Below are 9940 nucleotides of genomic sequence, written 5' to 3' on the forward strand. Positions count from 1 at the left end.
TATTTACAAGCCACATATCTGATAAAATACTCATATCTGGATTATATAAGGAACTCTGAAAACTCAGAAGGAAAAAATCAATCCAATTAAAAAATAAGCAAAAGACGTGAAAAACATTCATTAAAGAGAATCTGCAGATAGCAAATAAGTACATGAAAAAATAATATCATTAGTCATTAGGGAAATGCAAAAAATCATAAGATAGAATCACATGCCTATCAGAATAGCTGAAACAAAAATATTTGAATTAGCTCATTGAACTCACCTGCAGCTCTTGGGGTTCCTGTGTCTTTCTTCATTGTTGGAGCCAGCCCTACGTGCCAGCAACCATGTCGAAGGGACCTGCAGTTGGTATTGATCCTGACACCAGCTAGTCTTGTGTGGGTGTTTTCCAGCATGGAAAAGTAGAGATAATTGCCAGTGATCAGAGAAACCAAACCACTCCCAGCTATGTTGTCTTTATGGACGCTGAACAATTGATTGGTGATGCCGCAAAGAATCAAGTTGCAGTGAACCCGACCAACATGGTTTTGGATGCCAAACGTCTGATTGCACACAGATTTGATGATGCTATTGTCCAGTCTGAGATGAAGCATTGGCCCTTCGTGGTGGTGAATGATGCTGGCAGGCCCAAGGTCCAAGTGGAACACAAGGGAGAGACCAAAAGCTTCTATCCAGAGAAGTTATCCCCTATGGCTCTGACAAATATGAAGGAAATTGCAGAAGCCTACTTTGGGAAGACTGTTACCCATGCTGTGGTCACAGTGCCAGCTTACTTTAATGATGCTCAGCATCAGGCTACCAAAGATGCTGGAACTATTGCTGGTCTCGATGTACTTAGAATTATTAATGAGCCGACTGCTGCTGCTATTGCTTATGGCTTGGACAAAAGGGTGGAGCAGAAAGAAATGTGATGATCTTTGACCTAGGAGGTGGCACTTTTGATGTGTCAATCTTCACTATTGAGGTCTTTGAGGTCAAATCTACAGCTAGAGACACCCACTTGGGTGGAGAAGATTTTGACAACTGAATGGTCAGCCATTTTAGTGCTGAGTTCAAGCGCAAGCATAAGAAGGACATCAGTGAGAACAAGAGAGCTATAAGATGCCTCCGTACTGCTTGTGAACGTACTAAGCATACTCTCTCTTCCAGCACCCAGGCCATATTGAGGTTGATTCTATGTCTGAAGGAATCAACTTCTATACCTCCATTACCCATGCCCGATTTGAAGAACTGAATGCTGACCTGTTCCGTGGCACCCTGGACCCTGTAGAGAAAGCCCTTTGGGATGCCGAACTAGACAAGTCACAGATTCATGATATTGTCCTGGCTGGTGGTTCTACTTGTATCCCCAAGATTCAGAAGCTTCTCCAAGACTTCTTCAATGGGAAAGAACTGAATAAGGGCATCAACCCTGATGAAGCTGTTGCATATGGTGTAGCTGTCCAGGCAGCCATTCTGTCTGGAGACAGATCTGAAAATGTTCAAGATTTGCTGCTCTTTGATGTTACTCCTCTTTCCCTTGGTATTGAAATGGCTGGTGGAGTCATGACCGCCCTCATCAAGTGTAATACTACCATTCTTACCAAGCAGACACGGATCCTCACTACCTATTCTGACAACCAGCCTGGTGTGCTTATTCAGGTTTATGAAGGTGAGCATGCCATGACCAAGGATAACAACCTGCTTGGTAAGTTTGAACTCACAGGCACACCTCCTGCACCCCGAGGTGTTCCTCAGATTGAAATCACTTTTGACATTGATGTCAATGGCATCCTCAACGTCTCTGCTGTGAGTACAAGAGTACAGGAAAGAGAAACAAGATTACTATCACTAATGACGAGGGCTGTTTGAGCAAGGAAGACTTTGAACGTATGGTCCAGGAAGCTGAGAAGTACAGAGCTGAAGACGAAAAGCAGAGGGACAAAGTGTCATCCAAGAATTCACTTGAATCCTATGCATTCATCATGAAAGCACTGTCGAAGATGAGAAACTTCAAGGTAAGATTAACGATGAGGACAAACAGAAGATTCTGGACAAGTGTAATGAAATTACTGGCTCGATAGGAATCAGACTGCCGAGAAGGAAGAATTTGAAGATCAGCAGAAAGAGCTGGAGGAAGTCTGCAACCCCATCATCGCCAAGCTGTGCCAGAGTGCAGGAGACATGCCCGAGGAATGCCTGGGGGATTCCCTGGTGGTGGAGCTCCTCCCTCTGGTGGTGCCTCCTCAGGGCCCACCATGGAAGAGGTTGATTAAGCCAACCCAAGTATAGATGTAGCATTGTTCCACACATGTAAAACATTGAAGGATCTAAATTTGTAGCAAATTCTGTGGTAGTTTAAAAAAGTTCAGCTGCTATATAGTAAGTTACGGGGCATTCTCCATATTTGAATATGGAACACACATATTGAATATGGAGCACAGGGGAAGGAAATAACATCGCACTTCATAAACACTGTATTGTAAGTGGAAAATGCAATGTCTTACATAAAACTATTTAAAACTGGCACCATAAAAATATTTGAATTAATGCAAGAGTGTTTCTTCTCACCACTCCTATTTATCATCATACTGGAAGTTCTAGCTAGTACATTAAGAAAAGAAAAGGAAATAAAGGGTATAGAAATTGAGAAGAAAGAAAGAAAAGTTTATTTGCAGATTATATGATTGTCTATGTAGAAAATTTAAAAAATTCACATACACAAAAACTTGATCTAATAAATGATGATACAAGGTTGCAGGATACAAGGTTAATATACAAGTCAGTTGCTTTCCTATATACAAGCAGTGAACAGCTGGAATTTATAATTAAAAACATATCACCATTTACATTAGCACCCCCCAAAAATGAAATACTTAAGAATAAATTTAACAAAATGTGTGCAAGGAAACTACATGAGAAAAACTATTAAACTCTGATGAAAGAAATCAACAATCTATGTAATTGAAGAGAAAGTCTACGTTCACCAACAGGAAGACTCAATATGGTTAAGATGTCAGTTCTTTCCAAATAATCCATCAGTTCAATGCAATCACAGTCAAAATCCCAGCAAGTTATTTTGTGGATATTAACAAACTGATTCTAAAGTATATATGGGAAGGCGAAAGACCCAGGATACCCAACAAATATTGAAGTAGATAAAGCACAAAGTTGGAGAACTGACACTACCCAATTTCAAGACATGCTATAAAGCTACAGTAATCAAGACTGTGATACTGGTGAAAGAATAGACAAATAGATCCATGGAACAGAAGAGAGAGCCAAGAAATAGACCGACATAAATACAGTCTAATGATCTTTGACAAAGGACCAAAAGCAATAGAATGGAGAAAGGACAGTATTTCCAACAAACATTGCTGAGAACAATCGGACATACAAATACCAAAAAAAAAAAAAAAAAATGCAGATCTTACCCTTTTCACAAAAAAATAATTAATAGTGGATCATGAACCTAAATGTAAAATGCTAAACTGTAAAACTTTTAGAAGATAACAATAGGAGAAAATCTAGATGATCTTGGGTTTGGTGATGACTTTTTTAGATACAGCATTAAAAGCACAATCTATGAAAGAAAAAATGTGATAACTTGTATTTTATTAAAATCAAAACTGTGAAAGATATTGTTAAGAGAATGAAAAGACAAGCCACAGACTGGGAGAAAATCTTTGCAAAACACATATCCAATAAAGAATTTGTACACAAAATATACAAAGAAATCTTAACCCTCAACAATAACAAAATAAATAGTCCAATTACAAAGCAGGCAGGTGGCGGGGCGAGGTGGCTCATGCCTGTAATCCTAGCACTTTGGGAGGCTGAGGCAGGCGAATCATGAGTTCAGGAGATCGAGACCATCCTGGCTAACACGGTGAAACCCTGTCCCCACTAAAAATACAAAAAATTAGCCAGGCATGGTGGTGGGGGCCTCTGGTCCCAGCTACTCGGGAGGCTGAGGCAGAAGAATGACGTGAACCCGGCAGGCGGAGCTTGCAGTGAGCTGAGATCACACCACTGCACTCCAGCCTAGGTGACAGAGCAAGACTCCATCTCAAAAAAAAAAAAAAAAAAAAAAAAAATGTGGCCAAAAGATCTGAACAGACGTCTCATCAAAGGGGATATACAGATGACAAATAAGCATATGAAAATATGCTTAATATCACACATCATTAGGGAATGCACATTAAAATATCAAGATACCGTGGCATATTCATCAGAATAATAGCGAAAATGCGTAATACTGACACACCAAACGGTGCGGAGGAGGTAGAACAGTACCAGCTCTCATTCACTGATGATGGGAATGCAAAATGGTATAGCCACTTGGAAGAATGTCTTTTTTTCTTTAATAGTTTTTTGGGAGAACAAGTGGTGTTTAGTTACATGGGTAAGTTCTTTAGTGGTGATTTCTGAGATTTTGGTGCACCCATCACCCGAGTGGTGTACGCTGTACCCAATTGTGTCGGATTTTATCCCTCATCTGAATGTCTGTTTCTTAACGTAGTCTTCCCATATGACCCAGCAGTTACACTTCTCGATATTTACCCAAGTAGTTGAAAACATAGCCACACAAAAATCTGCATATGAGGCCGGGCGCGGTGGCTCACGCCTGTAATCCCAGCACTTTGGGAGGCTGAGGCAGGCAGATCACAAGGTCAGGAGATCGAGATCATCCTGGCTAACATGGTGAAACCCCGTCTCTACTAAAAATACAAAAAATTAGCCGGGCGTGGTGGCGGGCGCCTGTAGTCCCAGCTACTTGGGAGGCTGAGGCAGGAGAATGGCGTGAACCTGGGAGGCAGAGCTTGCAGTGAGCCAAGATCGCGCCACTGCACTCCAGCCTGGGCGACAGAGTGAGACTCCATCTCAAAAAAAAAAAAAAAAAAATCTGCACACGAATGTTTATAGAGGATTTATTCCTAGTTGCCACAACTTGAAAGTAACCAAGATATCCTTCAGTAGATGAATAGATAAACTGTGAGACAGGAATTCAATGCAGTATTATTCAGGGTGAAAAGAAATGAGCTATCAAGCCATGAAAAGACATAGAGGAACCTTAAAAGCTTATGGCTATGTGAAAGATATCAATCTGAGAAAATCACGTGCTGTGTGATTCTAACTAGATGACATTCTAGAAAAGGTGAAATTATAGACACAGTAAAGATAGTAGTTGCCAAAGGGTGAGGGGGACGGAGGGATGAATAGGCAGAGCACAGAGGATTTTCAGGGCAGTGAAACTATTTTGCAGAGTGTATTTGGGTGCTGTGTACATATTTTGATATTGTATGGGGGATGCATGATACATTATGCATTTGATAAAATCCAGAGAACTTTATAACAGGAAGAGAACCCTAGTGTAAACTGTGAACTTCAGCTAATAATAGATCAATATCTAGATTATAATTAAGTTCATAATATATCAAATTAGTTAACAAAAACTGTAACTAATAACTTAGCGAATAATACACCAATGTTGATTTGTTTATTGTAACAAATGTACTACATTAATGGGAGATGGTACTAATGGAAACTGCTGAGGTGGCAGGGGAAGAGAGGGAGAGGAACTCTGTGGAGACTCTGCACTGTGTTCAATTTGTCTGAAAAAATATAACTGCTCTAAAATACATCTATTAACTCTTAAAAATAGTTAAATCTTCCATAAAGAGGTTTTTTGTTTTTTTTTTTTTTTTTTGAGATGGAGTCTCACTCTGTCGCCCAGGCTGGAGTGCAGTGGTGCGATCTCAGCTCACTTCAAGCTCCGCGTCCCTGGTTCAAGTGATTATCCTGCCTCAGCCTCCTGAGTAGCTGGGATTACAGGCATCTGTCACCAGGGTTGGCTAATTTTTTGTATTTTTAGTAGAGACAGGGTTTCACTATCTTGGCTAGGCTGGTCTTGAACTCCTGACCTCCTGATCCACCTGCCTTGGCCTCCCAAAGTGCTGGGATTACAGGCGTGAGCCTGGCGCATAAAGGAGAATTCTAGTAATTCTAAATAATTTATGCAGATATTTCTCCCTCAAGGAGATGGGGCTTAACTCAACCATTTGAGTACTGGTTAGCACTTGGAAACTTGCCTTTGGACCGAAAAGTGTGGAAAGGGAAGAAGAGTTGAACTTCATAGGAGAGAGACTTGGCAAACGCCCTTACCCAGGTGATAAGGTCGACATCATCAGCCATGTGAATTGCATGTATGCCCCTTTAATACCATGTGGTGGGAGTGGCACTGCCCTTTGTGGCAATCCTTCCAAAACCCATTACCCCAGGCTTGCCATGAGAAAAACATCAAACAAACCCAAATTAAGAGATATTCTACACAGTACCCGGCAGCATTCCTCAAAACTGTCAAGGTCATCCAAAACAAGGAAAGTCTGAGAAACTCACAGACAAGAAAAGGCTAAGGAGACATGACAAAGAAAAGTACTGTGGTATCCAGAGTCAGAGAAAGGACAGCGGGGCAAACTAGTAACATGTGAATAAACTGCAGAGTTTAGTTAGCACAAGTGTGCCGGTGCCGGCTCCTTAGTTGTGCCAAAGGTCCATAAAATGAAGAGATGTTAACAGTAGGGGAAACCGGGCGAGGGGTGGATGAGAAATCTGTACGATCTTCGCAACTTTTCTGTAAATCTAGAACTATCTTAAAATTAAAGTTTGACTTAAAATAATATGGGAAAAAATGGTGACAGGCCAAATGCTGGTGAGGATGTAGAGAAACTAGATCACCAATACATTGTGGAGGGAACATAAAATGGCACCACCACTCTGGAAGAGTTTGGCAATTTCTTTAAAATTTTAAATACACAATTACCACGTGATCCAACGATTGCATTTCTGGATATTTATCCCAGAGAAATGAAAGCTTATGCTCACAAAAAGCTTGCACACGAAGGTTTATGGAAGCTTTCTGTGCAATAGTCCCAAGCTGGAAACAACCCAGGTGTGTTTCAGTGGATGGATGGTTAAACAGACCGTGATACATCCACAGCAGGGAGTACTACTCAGCAGGAAAAAGGAAGGAGCTATTCATATACTCCACAATGTGGATGGCTCTCCAGAGACTTAGGCTGAGAAGAAAAAGCCAATGTCAGAAAGTTCAATGTGTATGAGTCCATTTATTTAACATTCTTGAAATGACAAAATCATAGAAATGGAGATGAAATGAGTGGTTGCCAGAGATTATGGGTGAGAGAATGAGAGGAAAGCAGTTGTGATTATAAGAAGGTAACTTCAGGAATTCTGGTGGTGACAGAAATGTTTTGTATCTTGACTGTGTCAATATCAATATCCTGGTTTGCCCCACAGTGCAAGACCGTCTCAAAAAAAAAAAAAAAAAAAAGTAATGTATCTCTTTTATTTTATTTGAGATGGAGTTTCACTCTTGTTGCCCAGGCTGGAGTGCAATGGCGCGATCTCGGCTGACCGCAACCTCCGCCTCCCAGGTTCAAGCAATTCAAGCGATTCTCCTGCCTCAGCCTCTGGAGTAGCTGGGATTACAGGCATGCACCACCACGCCCGGCTAATTTTGTATTTGTAGTAGAGACGGGGTTTCTCCGTATTGGTCAGGCTGGTGTCGAACTCCCAACCTCAGGTGATTCACCCGCCTCATATCTCTTAATGAAATGAATAAAGCGTTTTTTTGTTTGTTTGTTTGTTTTGAGATGGAGTCTCACTCTGTCACCCACGCTGGAGTGCAATGGCACGATCTCAGCTCACTGCAAGCTCCACCTCCCAAGTTCTGGCCATTCTTCTGCCTCAGCCTCCCGAGTAGCTGGGACTACAGGCACCTGCCACCACACCTGGCTAATTTTGTATTTTCAGTAGAGACGGGGTTTCACCATGTTAACCAGGATGGTTTCGATCTCCTGACCTCGTGATCCACCTACCTCGGCCTCCCAAAGTGCTGGGATTATAGGCGTGAGCCACTGTGCCCAGCCAAATAAGGCTTTTATCTTTAATTAATTCATGTATTCATGCATGATACTACTTGTTATTAGAGTTAGACAAGGAATAGCATCCATTCTATTCCTACTTTTCATTTTTATGGAAGTAATGCTGGGAAACCTTGTTCATGTAAATAAGTTTGGATGGAGTTTTATTATAGCAATATGATTTAGCTCTCTGAACTCTTTCCAAGTTCTATGCCAAAAATAACATACTGCCCTATCATCAAGAATTATTTTTAATAATCTATCAGCTGACAACTCCATTAGGTCCTCTCCTGATATTGTTGAAAGCAAAGAATTGGAAAACATCTGACTTGCAAATATTTATTACCTAGTCTTTGTGGTCATTAAGTCCTCTTTTTCTGGGAAATCACCTAAAATACTTTATCAAGACTTATTAAATGATCGTTAATTATGCTTGTTATTCTTTCTCATAAAGGCACCTTCTAATTTGATATACTTAAAAAGGGTTGGAGAAATTGAAATATTTTTCATTTCAATATAAATTTACCAAAACTTTTTTGTACATTGATTTTATATTATCATATATTTATTGTGGAAATTTTAAAAGCTGAAAATTTAGCACATTCAATTTATGGCCCTTTAAGGTAATTGTTGAAGTGGGCCATAAAATTAATCACCCAGAGTAGACTATTCTTCGTCTCCCACCAAAACACTTAGTTTTTCTTTTTCTTTTTTCTTTTTTTTGAGACAAGAGTCTCTCTCTGTTGCCGGGCTGGAGTGCAATGGCGCTATCTCGGGGCACTGCAACCTCCACCTCCCGGGTTCAAGCGAGTCTTCTGCCTCCGCCTCCTGAGTAGCTGGGACTACAGGCGTGCGCCACCACACCCAGCTAGTTTTTGTATTTTTAGTAGAGACGGGGTTTCACTATGTTGGCCAGGATGGTCTTGATCTCTTGACCTCATGATCTGCCCGCCTTGGCCTCCCAAAGTGCTGGGATTACAGGCATGAGTCACCGTGCCTGGCCAGTTTTTATTTTTCCAGCCAAATCAATGAGTTAATATATGTCCCCAAGACAAACATTCTGCATTCTAAGTCTAAGATAGTAGATAGATTAGATTAGATTAGATTAGATTAGATTAGATAGATGATTGATAGATAGATAGATAGATAGATAGATAGATAGATAGATAGATAGATAGTGATAGAGCATGAAACTGTACCATGAATTTATCACCAGGATGAAATAATGTGCCACCACCCTCAATACTTCCTACCTTCACTAACTTTATTTTATTTTCATGAGATTTGCATGATGACAATATGTTCTTTGACAATCCTTGGGGGAACGATGAAGGGAGTCATTAGACAAATATTGTTGTCATATTTTTGCCTTACCACACAACCTCTCTGAATTCAAAATACTCCCAAAATAGGTTAAACCACCCTGCGTCTAATGCCATGCTTTGCCTGTCACAGACATATGTATAAGACAGAGGGAGACACAAAACCTTAGAGATTTGTGTTGCCTTCATTAATATTTTCAATTGTCCTTTTTTGGATGCCATGGAAGTTTGTACACTTGGCCTGATGCACCATAGTAAGTAAGATTTGGGATGAGAGAGAGTTAACGGGTTTTTCCCCCCTTTTTGTAAAGTGGGAAAAGGGCTATTGAGAAAGGGCAGCCAGGACCAGAGAACCAGCCCAACCGCCCAGCTGCAGGTGCACTGTCTGCTAGATCAGTTCAAGGGAAGGCAGCTATGGTATTCAGGGTCTGGAAATGGAGTGTCTTAAAACAATTCATGCCCAAATACCCCCTGGGAAGTCTTCCTGTCTCTTCAGGGACACTCACACTGCAGGTTGTAAACCGTGGTTCTAATACCTGCTCCTTGCAAACCACACCTAGAAATAGGTGTGTAGAGACCTGGAACATCTTTTGAGCTTCACCAAGACCTTCCGAGCCACCATTTTTCCACTGTTCGAACCCTGACCAGGGAACATCCCACAATGTGCAGGCAGCACATACCATGAACAGTGCC

General features: G+C 41.0%; 1 pseudogene; it reads left to right on the forward strand.

Moving 5' to 3' along the window:
• Nucleotides 1–329: 329 nt before the first annotated feature.
• Nucleotides 330–2444, forward strand: LOC103218409 (heat shock cognate 71 kDa protein pseudogene; annotated as a pseudogene).
• The last annotated feature ends 7496 nt before the right edge of the window (nt 2445–9940 follow it).

Source organism: Chlorocebus sabaeus, chromosome 11 (assembly GCF_047675955.1).
Source record: "Chlorocebus sabaeus isolate Y175 chromosome 11, mChlSab1.0.hap1, whole genome shotgun sequence".
In the NCBI taxonomy this organism is placed as follows: Eukaryota; Metazoa; Chordata; class Mammalia; order Primates; family Cercopithecidae; genus Chlorocebus; species Chlorocebus sabaeus.